Source organism: Suricata suricatta, chromosome 2, assembly GCF_006229205.1.
Source record: "Suricata suricatta isolate VVHF042 chromosome 2, meerkat_22Aug2017_6uvM2_HiC, whole genome shotgun sequence".
Lineage (NCBI taxonomy): Eukaryota > Metazoa > Chordata > Mammalia > Carnivora > Herpestidae > Suricata > Suricata suricatta.
The window spans coordinates 55267131-55284823 of NC_043701.1; the positions used below are offsets into that span (position 1 = coordinate 55267131).

Sequence of the window (17693 nt, forward strand, 5' to 3'; positions counted from 1 at the left end):
ATTTTCCAGATGGTAGTATTAATTACTCTTCCCTTTTTCAGCTCAAATGGTTATTATAGCTTTCTGGGTTTTGGCGTGTTTTTGTTTGTTTTGTTTTGTTTTTCTTGGATCAGATAGGACAAACAGAGCTTTTTAAGTTTTGACTAGTCTTTGTCACTTCCTGGGGTGACTTTGGCCAAACCCTTAAACATCTGAATTGAGTTTCCTAGGTCGGGCACCATTTCCTTTGAAACAGATTAGCTCACAGAAAGGGAGAACCTCCTTTGCACGTGTTCTTTTTCCCAGGACACTCTTGGGACTCTTCTTCAGTTAGCAAACTTCCCTTTATCTTAGCACAGATGTGTTTTGCCCAGACTGGGCTTTACCCAGGTACTCAGATGGGATCAGGGCTCTGAGATACTTTTCGGGAGCCCCTTGGACTGACCTGTACTAGTTGTCACGCTTGTAATGCTTTGCAGTCGTTTACTTTTTCTTTTAAAGAAATTATCTTAGATTCTGTAACCTCTGTGCTCTTAGGGACATGAAAAAGTCCATCAACTATCTTCAGAAAATCACCAAGTAAGTAGGGGTGCCTGGGGAACTTGTTGGGCTAAGCGTGTGACCTCAGCTCAGGTCATGATCTCCCCATTCGTGGGTTCTAATCCTGAGTCAGGCTTTGCGTTGAAAGTATGGAGCCTGCTTGAGATTCCCTCTCTCTGCCCCTCCCCTGACTTGTGCTTCCTCCCTCTCAAAATAAATAAATAAAAACTTAAAAAAAAATCACTAAGTAAATAAAATCAAGTGATATGGCCATGGAGAAATCTGCTGTTAGCTTGATATTTTCCATCTTTCTTTTTTTTCACCTCACCTTTCCTAGTATGTGGTTGTTTTTTTTTACTTGGATGACTGAATAATTTTTAGAGTTTTATTCAGTAAAGTAATATTTATTCAATATTTATTCAAAAAAATTAAACATACCTGGTTATAGTGTATGATTTGATAAGTTTCAAAGTATGTATATAGCCATGAGTAATCACTATAATGAAGAAAAGAGACATATTCACAGCCTCCAAATGTATGCTTGTGCCCCCTTGTAATTCACCCTGTCTCCATCTCCCCTCTGCAGGCAACTGCTGATCTGCTTGCCTCACTGCAGATTAGCTTGCCTTTTCTAGGGTTATCTATAAATGGAATCATACAGTTTGTACCTCCTGTTTGGCCTGACTTCTTTTACTGAGCCTAATTATTTTGAGGCTCATGCAAGTCATTGATTATGTGAATAGTTTATTCATATATTTACATAGTCCATTACTGAGCAGTAGTATGTCACTGTATGAATAGATCAAAATTTATTTATCCATTCACCTGTTGATGGCATTTGCATTATTTCCAGGTTTTTGCTATTGCAAATAAAGCAGCAATGAATATTTCTGTGTGAGGGTGTGTGTGTGTGTGTGTGTTGATATATTGGAATTTATCAAAATATGAACTCCTGCCCTTTATCTTTTTAATTTTTTTAATATTTTATTTATTTTCAAAAGAGAGACAGAGTGTGAGCAGAGGAGGGGCAGAGAGAGACACACACAGAACTCATCTAAGCAGGCCACATGCTCTGAGCTGTCAGCACAGAGCCTGACGCTGGGCTCAAACTCACAGACCACAAGATTATGACCTCAGTGCTTAACCCACTGAGCCACCCAGGCGCCCCTCTGAATGTTTTTAACCTAACAGTTATTGAACCCACTTTCTGACAGTTGCTTCATCCTCACAATAACCTTCTGAGATATGGACACTTTGGTCCCCCTAGAGAGGTAGCACAGATTGCCAGTGAGCACACAGATGGTAACTAAAAACAATTGAGAGCTGAACTCTGGCAATCTTAGTGTCAGCTCCGCATGCTTCAGTAATATGCCATACAGTCTATTGAGATGTGGTACCTTAATCAATATTTCTTCCATGTCCAAATTCTATATACATATATATTTTCTGGAACACAGTATACTATATTAACTGAACTTTTATCCTTATAAATTGAATAAATTTCCAAGAATCCATTCTCTGAATTTTTTAATTCAGGTACATCTGCCATTTGTGTGTTGGATTATCTTTGGAATAAAATTCATCAATGGCGGAATGACTCAATGCCATATTTTCTTACCACACGGTAGCGGTCACGATTAGATGATGCTGTGTTATGTTGTGCTACTGAGCCATCCGGTGGAAAAAAAACACAGACGTCAACTCTGAGCTGAAAAGCGATTGAGGACAATCAGACACAATGTGAGAAACTAGTTGTGTCTTAACTCGTTTATCTTGTTACAAATCTTGATAAGGTGTCCTTTATGCATGCGCCAGAACCATTCGTGATAGAAAACAATCTTGTCTATGATTAAGTGAGCTCCATCAGTAAATATAAAAACGCTAAGACAACATTGTGTCATGGTGTTATTGGCAGCCCTTTTTTTCCCTTTTCAAGTGCTACATAATAGAGTGGCATGTCTTGCAGTTGATGGTAACTTTGGTTTAATGAAATACGGTATTATCTTTCTAAATGTTTTAATTGTTTTCTGTTTCCCCTCTGCACCAACCCTTATCTAAAGCTTTTATTTCAATAATTAAATTTCAGACATGGTGTTCTGTTTATTACATGCCTAATGTATGTGTTTCCAATATTGCTGTTTTGTTCCTTATTTTGTTTCTTTAACTGCAATCTCCATTTTTTTTCAATCCATTCTATTGTTTTCCCTATTCCTTTCTCTGAGCTCTTTCTTTGAAAATGAGTTTTTATTAAGTTCTATGGTGGTAAGGGAATTTCTTTCATTTCCTTGGTTTGAGTTCTTGCCTATGGAATTAATTTCCCAGAAGGACTTTCTTGCTTTATTTTTTCCACTTAAATTTCAGCCCATTTGCTCCTGTCCATCCTTCCTTCCTCCTTCAGGTCCAGGGTCCTGCCCTGGCCAGCCCCTCCAACTTCAGCCTGTCAGATTCCCATAAGTTCTTCAATGCCTGCCATAACTATATCTTTAATAATGCTTTTCATGATTTTGTGGGAGCAATGAGACCTTTCCCTTCTTCCACGCCTCATAGCAACTTTGTCATCCCTTGTAGATTCTACCAGATTCTCTCTTGGACATTAGTCATTAGGATAACTGTGCGATAAGTTTTTGCTTTATATTGTTTTCAGCCTTTGTGTTCCCCAGTCAGAGAATGGTAACTTGTACATAATAGATTCTTGTCAAATATTGGTTGATTTGAACTAAACTGATATACCTAAGTTGTATGGGAAAACTCCATTGTATGAACTGTGAATTTCATAATATGTTTTTAAAATCATTGAGGAGTTCTTCACATATCTCAAATAGTGGTTCTCTACCTTTAGGACATGTGAGAATCAACTATGTAAGTCTTTTTTGTTTGTTTATTTTAAACAGCAATCCTTGGTTCCTGCCAAATCTACTAAAACTGTAATCATTGAAAATGAGCCCCAAGAAAGGGTTTTTAAAATCTCTACAGAAAATTTTGCTCATAAAAGATTAAAATACTGCTTTTAGGAAGTCAAGTGATGATTTTCTTTTGAGCTGTATGTAGATTTGGGGACCTTCCTTAGATCTGCTAGTACGTGAGCCTGTGTCCTAATCATCTGAATGGTGAATGTACTAGAATAGTAAAAAATCTGTTCTCCCAGGAAGGGAAAAAGGTAGAACAAAGAAAAGATGGGGCTACTATTAGCCATTTCTTTACAGATTCAACATAAGTCTTGATGTAAAAATAGTCTAGCCCTGACAATTTCTTCTTCTATAAACACGATGTCAGGAAAGAGAGAAACACACATTATAACTGCATTACGCCCCTGCAGTGACACAGGCTCCAATGCAAGAATATACATTCTGTGACTAAGAATAAAGCACTTTTTTTTTTTGGCAGCCTCTGCTTTATTTTGTGTAAACAGTGTGGAAACATGATTTTCAGCATGGCTAGCAAAGCATGCATGGACAAGTTTGTAAGACTGTATTTATACACCACCCCAGGTGAGTCATCAATCAGGTAATGTGCACAGTTCTTTACTCCGTACTGAGTAACCCTGTGTTAATCATCTTATTAAGAATTAATGTGTTTAAGTTAGCGTCTACACAAATTTCAGAATAGCCTCTAGGATTCCGTCCTCCAGAAATTTAGAACTTAATGTGGATGGAAGAGTGTGGATATAAATGAATTTACTTAAGTGACACAGAATTGATAGCATAAATACTCTTCCTCCCATTGGCTATAAATAGGCGTGTCTTTGTGGATCTGAGACTACTAGTGAATTTGCACAAACCATGCAACAGAAAAACTATGAATCTTCTGTAAAGATACAGCTGCTTGAAAGGCCAATCTTTGTTTTGTTTTTTTTAATTTTTTTTAATGTTTTATTTATTTTTGATACAGAGAGAGACAGAGCATGAGAGGGGGAGAGGCAGAGAGAGAAGGAGACACAGAACCAGAAGCAGGCTCCAGGCTCTGAGCTAGCTGTCAGCACAGAGCCTGACGCGGGGCTCGAACCCACGAACGTGAGATCTGACCTGAGCCGAAGCTGGAGACTTAACCGACTGAGCCACCCAGGCACCCCAAAAGGCCAATCTTTGGAAACAACAGGATCGCAACCTCTAAGTATGAGGAAAGAGAATGAGCCATATCGGACACCTGGTACCTTGGACATGGCCTACTTGTGAGTGGTCCAGAGTTAATATATTTTCACACAGGTAAAAAATGTCTTCTGAGTTAGTTGAGCTAGAATAAGAGTCTCCCATCAGAGCTGGTTGCTTTTTGAGCCCCCAAAACACACTCTTTTTGGCAGTGGTATCTGAGGGAGATGTTTGTGTGTAATCTGTCACTAGGATGTAAGGTTCTAGAGAGCAGAAATGTACTTGTTCCCTGGTGCAGCCTAGCACCAAGAACAGTGCAAGGTACATAGTACATGCTCAGTGAATATTCTATGCAATGCCTTCAACTGAAAATGTTCTGTTTTTATTTTAACACTTAGTTCTTACTTATGAAATAAATCAGTTCATTATAGAAATTTGGAAAACATTTAAAACCTTAAGGAGAATATAAAAATTATTGATGATCATTATAAACTTTTTCAGTTAATGTGTGAGTGTTTTATTAAAATGGTTTGGTGCGTATGTGTGCATTTACGTGCATGAGTGTCTACATGTGAGAATCACTGAACTTATGTGGGTAAAGTTTTGGCAACATATTGTGAGCGTTTTCTCATATGATTAAATTCTTTGGAGCCATGATTGTTAGTAGTTACATAATTTTCAACCATGTAGATTTACCATAATTTGTTGGACATGTACCCTATCGGGGACCCTTAAGGTGGCTTTATTTAGTTAATTTTGGTAAAAATAAATAAGTTAGGAATGTCCTTATATGTTAGTCTTTTGACATCACTAATTATTCCCTTAGGATAATGCCTCTTTGAAATGGTTATAGAAATTTAGAGTGAAATAAAAATTTTCAGGAATGTCCTTTTACTTCTCTTTAGGTAATATCAGTTATCGGTCTTTTCCATTGTTTCCAACTATGTAAAATATAATATCTCATTTCCTGTGGATTTGAACTTAATTTTTTTATTTGTGCATAACAGCATGTTTTCATATATATTTTAATTAAATAAATTGATTGTCTATGTTATTTATATGTTTTTGGTTGTCTTTTTCTTAGTGACTTATAAGAACACTTAATATATTACAGATAGGAAGCATTTTGACTGTAACACAAATTTCCCCTTTTTCTTAACATTTCATCTTAAATGTTATAATTCTTTTGATGGACAGAAAATTTGCATTTCTGTATATTCCAACACAGTAGCTTGTGGCTTATTTTATAGCTTTCATTCCTACAATGCTCTTTGTTAACTGACATGACCTACAACCATTTCATTTTAGTTCTTTTGTGGCTTTTTTTTCAGGTAAGTTGAATTTTTTTTAACCAATCTGTAATTTATTTCAGTGTAAAGTGTGAGACCGAAAGTGAATTTTATATTTTATCAGTTGTCATCTTATAATGTATTCAATAATGGTTTCCTTCCCCAATTATTTTATAAACAAATTTTCTCATCTACTAAATTATGTTTGTTTCTGATCTCTTCAGTTAAAATATCAGCTTCTTCATATTTTACGTGTGCCAAAGCTTGATAATACCTTATATGTGGTATAGTAAATCTTCTCTCTTTACTCTTATTATTTTTTAATCTCAAGATAATTCCCAGTAGTTTAAATTGTCAAGTAAACATTAGAATCCTGGGGCACCTGGGTGGCTCGTTTGGTTAAGGTCAGGTCATGATCCTGGTGTTTGTGAGTTCAATCCTTGCCTTGGGCCCTGTGCCAACAGCACAGAGCTTGCTTTGGATCCTCTGTCTCCCTCTCTCTTTGCACTTCTCCAGTTCTCTCTCAAAAATAAACATTTAAAATAATGGAAAAAAAAAACCCTTTAGACTCCTACTACCAAGTACAAAAAGGAAGAAAGTAAGATTTCTACCCAAAGTAAGTAATCAAAAATTTTTTTTCTCCATAATATTTTATTGTCAAATTGTTTTCCATGCAACACCCAGTGCTCTTCCCCCCAAGTTCCCTCCACTATCACCACCATCACCACCACCTCTTTTCCCCCCTCCTCCTTCCCCCTCAACCCTCAGTTCATTCTCAGCATTCAATAGTCTCTCAAGTTTTGCAGTAATCAAAATTTAAAAGTAACTTGGGATGAGTTAATCTGCATATAATACTGAGTTCTACAATACCTTATGCACTCACACAGCACAAAATTATGTTCACACAAATACATATCTCCTTTCTTTCAATTAAAATAAAATCTTCTTTTATATCTCTCATCAAAGTTGTAACACTTTCTTCACATAAAACAAATGTATATCATGTCATATTTTCTTTGTGTATTTTAGTATGTTTCTGGGGATTTTTTAAAATAGTTGTTGGATGTATAGGTTGTTTTTCACTTTTTGACTGCTATGTCTAACGTTTGTGTGCAAGTTTTCATGTAGACATATGTCTTCACTTCTCTTGGGCAGACACCCAAGAGTGGAATTGCTGGGTCTCAGGGTCACTCTATATTTAACCCTTTGAGTAACTTCCAGCTCGCCTTCCACAACAGCTGCACGATTTTGCATTTACAGTGTTTGGGTGTTCTAATTATCCTTGCCAACACTTGTTATTATCTGCCTTTTTCAATCTAGCAATCCTAGTGGGTGTGAAGTGGTCTCTCATTACAGTTTTAACTTAACATGTTTATGATACCTTTATACTAGTTATTGCTGCTATAAAATAAAGCGGTACTAATTTTCATAACAGATTTTCCCAAGCCCTCTCCCCCTGTTCCTTTGTCCGACATATTGGCTGATGGCTCCTACAATGAACACGAGTGGCTGGTCTGCTGTTCTCTAGGATCCACATGGGAGAGTCGAGGCAGTGCACTGCTTAAGACCACAGGTTCTGTGCCTTGACTACGTGGAGTCAAATCCCAGCCCTGCTTTAACCTGTTGGTGTGACCTGGGAAATTTATGTACATTGGGACACAGATGTCCCCAAACTCTTGGTATTAACAGATATGATTTATATGAGAAAGATAAGAGGGAATTTTAATCAGTGTACACACACTGAAAGAAATAACCTTAGTTTTATAACCCCCAAAATGGCAAGTTGTCGTGGATATTTAAGTTGAAATCATATGTTTTCAGGCATATTTGTATAATTTTAATGATTCTCCACTTTAACAAGTTGTCTTCAATGAACAAATCAAATACTGCTCTCAATTTTATTAAAGTATTTCCATAGTATTTTGTATGTGTTTTATATACAATTATCTTTTTCAATTAATTCTAATTAATTTTTAATTTTTTAATGTTTATTTATTTTTGAAAGACAAAGACAGACAGTGAGTGGGGGAGGGGCTTAAAGAGAGAGGGGGAGACATAGAACCCAAAGCAGGCTCTAGGTTCTGAACTTTCAGCGCAGAGCCTGATGTGGGGCTCGAATCCATGAGCTATGAGATTATGACCTGAACTACAGTTGGATGACCAACAGATGGAGCCACCCAGGCATCCCTAATTCTAATTGATTTTTAAGAAATAATTATCATCTACAAGCAGTAATGTACCAGTAACTGTTTAATAATTGGCTCTGAAAAATGTATATATGTACATATATATGTGTGTACACACACAAGGCTTATAAATGTCGTCAAGTTGGGTGCATGATCTATAGTTACACTCTTTCCCACCCTTGATCAAGGACATGAATCTGTAACATGAGACCATGGTTCTGGTGCTCAGGGGATAGTCCCAGAGTGTTGTCTATAGTTGAATTACATTCATCCCTCCTGTTCCAGTCATTGCAAAATGAGCTGCTGAATTCCCAATGGGACAGAGGTTGCGAGTAACAACTAAGGCACTGTTCAGATATATCAGCCAACTGATTAGTATTAGTATTAGTATTAGCAATTGCTAGGGAAAATTAACTTTTATTTATTATTTTCCTCTTCTCATCCTTTCCATATAACTTCTAAATTTCTCATATATGTCTACTATTTTTCCAAACTGATTTTTACAAAAGCTGATTTATCATACTCTACTTGTTTTGTGTATAACCCTTCAACCAGCCAGTATATATTTTTATTCCTAATACAGACTCCCCTGAGCCTTATTCATGACTACTCAGATTTGTTTCAAAGATAAAATGCCCTCTTCAATCATTTAGAATTGAACATGAGAGATTCTCTAAATTTTCCTCCTATTCAGGCAGCAAGTTACTCTGCAGTTCTAGAGAACTTTTTTTTCATTGATTTGCAGCATTTTAAAGAGATATGAACATTTTTCTCTTTTTTGCTCATCTTTATACATTTCTTTATAGTTAAATATGAGTTATAGCTATCCCAAGAATGGAATAAACACCTGCCTGAAATTTTTGAATCCAAATGAAAGAAAAAATGACATCTGCTGTACTTCTGCATTAGTTTATAGAGATCCAGCAAATTTAGGTAGTCATTTGAGAATCTCAGAGCATTTGGATTCTGATATTTCCTCACTGTGTTTAAGAAAACACAAGAGTAGACTTGAGCTCTGCTGGAGATCGGGCTTCCTTTGAGCAAAGCCCGAACTCCAGGAATATGCAATGGCAGGAGACAGTTTTTCTCTTGGTCTCCCGTCATGCCCTAACCACTCAAACACTGGGGGCTCCAGTCCACTGGCTACTTAAAGATGGCAGAGGGCTTCAAAATTCCCATGGTCTTTACTTAAGGTCTTATTTACCTGAATTAGGAGATCTCAGAGGGTTTTCTTAGTGTCTTCTCTGATTACTTCCTAGGCAGCTGCTCCTTCTCAGGAATGGAATCTGACTTACATTACTTCCTGCTAACTATACTCCCTGATGTTCCAGCTGGAACCAGAAAAGCTGGCCTGAAGTTCCAACTGTTGTGAGACTTTCACAAAATGATCTTCTTTCCTTTCCTTTCCTCTCATTCCCCTTCCCTCTCCACCTTCTCCATCCATCATCTCCCTCTTTCTTCTTTCTTCCACACAGTTTCCTGATGAGTTGTCGTCCAGACAAATTAATTGTGATGCATATAGTCAATTTCAGAAGGCACCATGATTCCCTCATGGAGCCAGAAACTCAGTGTATTGGTTTTCTATTTATGCTGTAACAAATCGCCACACATTTAGTGGGTTAAAACAACACAAATTAATTAATTATATTATAGTTCTGGTGCTCAGAAGTCCAAAAAGGTTATTATGATGCTAAAATCAAGGCCTACATTCCTTCTAGATGCTTTAGAGGAGAATCCGTTCCTTGCTTTTTCCATCTTCTTTAGGGGGCCAACATTCCTTAGCTCAGGGCTAAGTCACTCAATGTCTGCTTCTATTGGCGCGTCTCCTTTTCTGAGTCTCCTGACATCTTCTTTCCTTATAAGAAAACTTGCAATTACATTGCACCCACTTGAATAAACCAAGATAATTTCCCCATCTCAAAATCCTTAAACACAACTGCAAAGTCTCTTTTGTCATGTAAGGTAACATATTCACAAGCACCAAAAATCAGGACATGGACATTTTAGGGAAACCACACTTACTCTCTATTATACTTATTTTATGCTGCCATTTCTGTGTTTGTGTGTTTATTTTTGCAAACAGGGTTAACATGAGAAAAAGGCTTCTGAACTTCTGCTTCAATTTTGTATACATATGCAGTGATTTCTGAAGTGGAGCAAAATACGAACACGGAGGATTGATCATCTGTTTACCATAATGTAAACAGTATCAAGGAAATCCAAGCAGTCAAATATCCTCGGTAAAAAAGAAATCTGAGGTCTTGCTTATGAATATAGGCAATCTTATTCTTGAGCCAAATAATGCAAAAATTATCCTGATACTTGGTTAGAATCTAGTAAAGAGCTCAAAATCTTGTATGTAAAATGGAACATTCATTATATGTAACAGAAAAGATCGTGAAGCTTATGGATTAATTATTTTACATAATAATCTATAGATCCCATAAGAATATTAATTCAGTGGAGGATCTACTCTTGTGTTTCATGGTATCAGAAGATAAGCTGCAAGTTACCATTGGCTCCCTTGATCAGTCTTGATCAGTCCTTTGTAATACTGACTATGAGTCCCATACAGGACCTCATATGGGTCACATATTATTTTTTCTCTTTTTTTACATTTATTTATTTTGGAGAGACAGAGTGAGACAGAGCACAAGTGGAGGAGCACCAGAGAGAGAAGGAGACACCACGCTGGAAGCAGCCGCCAGGTTCTGAGCAAGCATTCAGCACAGAGCTCGACACGGGGCTCGAACCCAAGAACTGCAAGATCATGACCTGAGCTGAAGTCAGACTCTCAACTGACTGAGCCACCCAGGCACCCTTAGACCACATATTATTAATGGCTTCTGTGGAAAATGAATCCTCCTCCCCCTCTTCCACTTTTCATTCAATCTAATCCTATAAATAATGGAATTGTCACTCTTAAAGGATGATACCTCTCTTTGAATATGATGATACAGTTATGGTCATCTTGTTAAGTTACATTTTCTGTAGGTTTTTTACATCCTGAGGCAGTTTTGAATTCAAAAGATTTGATGTTGACTCTGTCAGTCATCGTGGGTGGAAAAAAAAATCTGTAATTTCAGTTAATGAAATTCACCAAAGATTTTAGATTGAATTTAATCAGATCAGGTCAAATATAAAGTATAATAGCTTTATACTGATGGTGAAATGAAAAGTTCTCAGAAAAGAATAAAGTCGAATATCAGGTTATACAATTTGAGATATTTTCTTATGCAACAGACAACTTAACTACCAAAAAAAAAAAAAAAAGACCCTGTCCATAACTTTCTGACTCCAAGCTCCATGGAGTGAACACACTCTACACTGTTACCCTCTCCCACTGATCACAACTATGAACTCTGGACAGAACGCATGAAGTAGGGGTATAAGGACTCTGAAGAGTAAACAATAGGCAGATTAAGAAAATAGATCACATTATGATTTTTCCCATGTCTTCCCCTCAGAATCATTCTACCCAGACTCAAAAGCAGCCAAAGCCCTGAAGTGTACAGCAGTGGAAGTGGAACTCTGATAGGAGTCCTCTCTTACAGGTCAAAGAGCAGAAAACAAAACTCCAGGTGTCATAAAGAGTGGGAGGAAATCCCTCCTTTGTTTCTTTTCTTTCCCACCACAGCCTCCAGACACTATTGTTATGGCACATTAGAAGCCAAGATGATGGCAGCAGTGGCTCCAAGGGAACCACTCTGAGGGAAGAAAATTCACTCTGACCACAGGAGCTGTGGTCCCAAGATTGTGGGGGCAATCCCTACTGCTGTGTTTTCCTCAGTTCTTGTGCTTCTTGGTCCCCAAAACAGAAGCAGATCAGAGAAAGTAAAGTTTGTCTTTGTGGCTGAAGTACTAGAAAATGCAGAGAGGGTGAGGGATCATGGAATCTTTAGCGAGATTGTAGAGGGGAGGGAAGTTATGAAATCAATCTCATAATGTTGCTTATAAACTACTACATTCATATAAGAGCTGTTCATGTGCATCTAATCTTAAATAGCATACACTAAGCTTTAAGAATTGCAATAAAAGACAGCCAGCCAGGTCTCAGATGAATAAGCACAGCTGTACATATAGAACAGACTTAAATGGCACTGAAAAGGCCCAGGAAAATGAATGGATATTGAAACCACAACCAAAAAAAGGTAGATAAGAAGTTGTGGACTAAAACTAACCAGGTAATGCCTGCTGGAACAAAAACAAAACAAAACAAAAACAAAAAGTCAACCATCTCAAGATATATACAAGACTCACAGTCTCATGATATAATATTCAAAATGTCCAGGATGCAATCCAAAATTGCTCAGTAAGTGAAAAGTGAGGTAAATCTCAGTTTACAATGGAAAAGGCAGTCAAAAGCAGCTTTCATGACCATGTTCCAAGAAGTAAGGCTGAACATTTATGAAACAAATAGTAAGATAGAAAGTCTCAGCATAGATATAAAACATATTTTAAAAAGATCAAATAAAAATTTGATAACTAAAAAATACAAAAATAAACACAAATAACGTAGTAGATGGGGGTAATAAAAAGAATAAAAATGACAGAAGAATCCATGAATTTGAAGAAATTATACCATCTGAACAGAAGAGAGAAAAGATGGATAAAATTGAAAAGACTTCTAAGAAAGGGAAAACGTCTAACATTTTCACTGGATTCTCCAGAAGGAGAAGAGAAAGCATGGCACAGAAAACCTGTCTGAGGAAAAAAAAGTGCCTGAAAACTCCCTAAATTGAGCAAAAGACATAAACTTACAAATTCAATGGGTAAAGCAAATCTAAAAAAGTGTAAACTCAGAGAAATCCACACCCAGATGCATAATAACCTAACACCTATCAATTAATGCAATAGAAAGAATTTGAAAGTGGACAGAGAGAAAACCATGAATTATCTGCTTAGAAGCAGTGGTTGGAATGACCACGTACTTTGAGTGAAAACACTGGGCAATAACATTATAAACATTATAAAAGTGCTGAAAGAAAAAATACTATAAATTGAAAATTGCATATCTAGTAAAAATATTCTTTAGGAATAAAGAAGAAATAAAGACATTCCCAGATAAAAGGAAAGTAAGAATCTGTAGGCAGTAGACCTGCTATATAAAAGAAATATTAAAGTGAGTTCTTTAGGCAGAAGGGAGATGATATCAAAGGGAGAGTAGGAACATCAGCAATGAAGGCGTGAAAGAAATGGTAACTATCCAGGTAAATGCAATGGGCTAGTCTTCTCTCATGTCGTTCGAAATGTGTATGCAGTTCAGGGAGAATTTTATAGCAATGTCTATAACAATGGATTTTTAAGAACGTGAAGGTAATATAGGACAACTGCAACAAGGGTGAGGAAAATATACACACTTATGAGGTGGGAAGTTTTCAACATTTCGCTTGAAATGGTAAAATATCAATCGTAAGTAGAGCATGAGAAGTTGAGCTTGTATAATCCCTGGAGCAACCATGAAAAAACTATACAAGGAAATATAGTCAAAATTCATAGAAAATTTAAAATGAATTGCTCATAAAATTCAAATAATTGAGAAGAAAATATCAAAGGAGAAAAGAAAGATGAAAAAGAGAGGAAATAGAATAAAAAAGATGAAATGGTAAACCTAAATCCAAATATAAAAAATAACTACCTGAAATATAAATGATTTAAGGGTGTCTGGATGGTTGGTTAAGCATCCAACTCCAGCAAAGGTTATAATCTCATGGTCGTGCGTTCGAGCCCTGCGTTGGTCTGTGTCCTGACAACACAGGGCCCATTTCAGATCCTGTGTTCCTCCACCCCTCCTGCTCATTCTCTCTCTCTCTTTCTCTCAAAATAAATAAATAAACTTAAAAAAAAGAAATATAAATGATCTAAGTGCATTAGTTAAAAGGCAGAGGTTGCCATGATGGATAAAAAGAAGATCTAGCCATATACACTCTAAAAGAAGCCCACTCTAAATAATCATATGGGAAGGATAAAGATAAAAGGGATCAAAATGATTTCCCATGCAAATAGTAATGGAAAGGAAACTTATGTGGACATACAAATATCACATAAAGTAGATTTCAGAGCAAGGAAAATTGCTACAAACAGAGAAGTTGCATAATGAGAAAACTAAGTAAACATAACAACCTAAGTGCTAATACACCTAATGACAAAGTCTCGAAGTACCAGGAAAAAAAAGTGATTGAAATAATAAGAAGATTATAGGTAGAGATTTCAAAGTCTCTCTCTCTCTCTCTCAGCAATCAATGAACAGGTCAAAATAAAACAAAGTGGGAGACAGAGAAAAATACAATTGGCATTTATAGAATGTTCTCCCATCAATAGCAAAATACACATTATTTTTAAGTGCACATGGATAAAATATGCATAAACATAGACCATACCCTGGGCATAACACAAATGTAATGATAAGAGATATAAAATCATTCAAAGTATATTTTCTGACCATAATGGAATTAAACTAAAACTCAGTAACTGGAAAGTAATAAAAGGTAATAGAAACTTTTTATCCACACTCTTGAAAATTAACATACATATAAATAATCAACTTGTTAGAGAAGGAGTGTCCAGGGATATTAGGAAAATAGTTTGAATGGAACAAAAAGAAAAATATAACATATCAAAATTTCTGGGACGCCGTCAAAACCGTGCCTAGAGGGAAATTTATCACATTGAATGATCATGCCAGGACAGACATGACTAGGAACTTTTGTGGCTGAGAAATTGGTCTGCTGGATGGAGATCTGGAGGAGAGACTTGGAGGACTCCTGTGTTCAGGCTCTTCCAGGTCTCAAGGATTGGGCACAGGCTTAGGGAACCTCATGTAGTGAGAGTTTATTGAAAAGCAATACAGGGAATACAAAAGAAAGCAAAAATCCATTTTAAACAATTATTAGCACATACATACATGTCTTTATGAGGAATTGAACTGTGTCATTATCTTTTGCAATATAACAAATGCGTGAGCTTTGGATTTAGGCACATTTATGTTCGGATCCAGGATCTGCCATTTGTTAGTTACATGATCCGAGGTGATGTACCACTGGTGATGTGCATCTCCAGTCCCTGATGCACAGCTAGTCCTCAGTAAATGGCAGGTGGTAGGTGGTGATGGTGCTGATAGTAATAGCAGGTAGCAGCGTTAGAGACGCAGCACCACCCTGAGGTCTGTGTGCTGTTAACTCAGCTCCTACATTTCTGTTTCTCACTCCTTCTTTCTTCTCCTCTACCATTTAATTTCCCTCTCTTCAGACCTTGCTTCAGGGTCTTCCATGATCCTGGATTAAGGCTTGCCTGTGTGGATGACATGATACTATATATAGAAAACCCTACAGATTTCATCAAAAAACTATTGGAACTGGTAAATGAATTCAATACAGAATACAAAGCCAATATACAGAAATCCATTACATTTCTATATGATACATTAAAAGAAATTAAGAAAATAATCCCATTCACAATTGCACCAAAAAGAATAAAATACTCATAAAAAATATAACTAAGGAGGTAAAAGACCTGTACTATAAAAACTATAAAAGATTGATGAAAGAAATTGAAGATGACACAAAAGAAAGATAAACCATGCTTGAGGATTGGAAGAACAAATATTGTTAAAATGTCCATACCACCCAAAGCAATCTACGAATTTAACACAATCCCTATCAAAATACCAACAGAATTTTTCACAGAACTAGAACAAATCACCCCAAAATTGGTATGGAACCATGAAAGACCCCAAACAGCACACAGACCTATCAAAATACCAACAGAATTTTTCACAGAACTAGAACAAATCACCCCAAAATTGGTATGGAACCATGAAAGACCCCAAACAGCCAAAGAAACCTTCAAAAAGAAGGACAAAACTGGAGGTATCATTTCTAGATGTTCAACAAAGCTGTGGTAATCAAAACAGTATGGTACAAGCATGAAAATAAACACACAGATAAATGAAACAAAATGGAGAGCCCAGAAAAATCCCATGATTATAGGATCAATTAATCTTTGACAAAGCAAGAAAGACTATCAAATGGGAAAAAGATAGCACCTTCAACAAATTGTGTTGGGAAAGCTGGACAGCTACATACAAAAGAATGAAATTGGATTACTTTCTTAAACCATGCAGAGAAATAAACTCAAAATGGATTAAGGACCTAACTGTGAGACCTGAAACCATAAAAATCCTAGAAGAGAGCACAGGCAGTAATATCTCTGACATAGGTTGTAGTAATATTTTTCTAGATGTGTCTCCTGAGGCAAGGAAATAGAAGCAAAAATAAACTATTGGGACTACATTAAAATAAAAAGCTTATACACAACAAAGGAAACAGTCAACAAAACTAAAAGACAATGTACAGAATGGGAGAAGATATTTGCAAGTTACATATTCAATAAAAGGTTAGTATTCAAAATATATAAAGAATTATACAGCTCAACACCAAAAAAAAAAAATCAAATAATCTTATTAAAATGGGCAGAGGACCTAAACAGACATATCTCCAAAGAAGACATCAGATGGCCAAAAGACACATGAAAAGATGCTCAACTCCATTCATCATCAGAGTAATGCAAATCAAAACCACAATGGACATCACCTCACACCTGTCAGAATAGTCAAAATCAAAAACATAAGAAACAACAAGTATTGGTGAGGAAGTGGAGAAAAAGGAAACTTTGTGCACTATTTGTGGGAATGCAAACTGGTGCAACCATTGTGGAAAATAGTATGGAGGTTCCTTAAAAAATTAAACATAGAATTACCATATGATCCATGGGGCACCTGGCTGGCACAGTGGATGAAGCATGTGACTCTTGATCTCAAGGTGGTGAGTTTAAGCCCCATGTTGAGTGTAGAAACTATTTAAAAATAAAAATATTAAAAAAAAAGAATTACCATATGATCCAGTAATAATTCCACTACTATTTACCCAAAGAATACAAAATCACTAATGCGTAAAGATATATACAACTCTATTATTTATTATAACATTATTTGCAATAGCCAAATGATGGAAGTACTCCAAGTTTTCATCCATTGATTAATGAATAAAGAAGGTGTGATGTATGCAAACATGGAATATTATTTAACAATAAAAAGAATGAGATCTTGCCATTTCCAACAACATGGATGGATCTAGAGGGTATAATACTAAATGAAATAAGTCAGTCAGAGAAAACCAAATATCATATGATTTGACTTCTTTGTGGAATTTAAGAAACAAAACAAACAAAGAAAAAAGAGGGTAGTTAAAAAAACAGATTCTTAACTATAGAGAACTAACTGGTGATTACCAGAGTGGAGGTGGATGGGGAGATGGGTAAAATAGGTAAAGGGAATTAAGAGTATACTTATTGTGATGAGCAGAGCACTTGGTAATGTATAGAATTGTTGAATCACCTGAAACTAATAACATTGTATATGAACTGCACTGGTACTAAAATACAATAAATGAAATGATAAAAAATAAAATAAAATAAAATAAAATAAAGAACACACTTGCCCATGTGGGGAGTGAGCCAGGTTCCATGATTTAGTGACACCAGCAACATAGGGAGATAGCACTCCATGCTGAGGATTCAGTAGTCTGTTTGCTTCTCACCAGGACCTCGTATTATAA

At 36.2% G+C, this 17693-nt stretch overlaps 1 long non-coding RNA gene across 1 annotated transcript; it reads right to left on the minus strand.

Moving 5' to 3' along the window:
• Positions 1-9698: 9698 nt before the first annotated feature.
• Positions 9699-16878, minus strand: LOC115306251. The gene is made up of 2 exons (XR_003915267.1): positions 16837-16878; positions 9699-9934 (listed from the first exon to the last, which is right to left on the minus strand). It is a non-coding gene; the product is annotated as an uncharacterized LOC115306251 (long non-coding RNA).
• Positions 16879-17693: the final 815 nt, after the last annotated feature.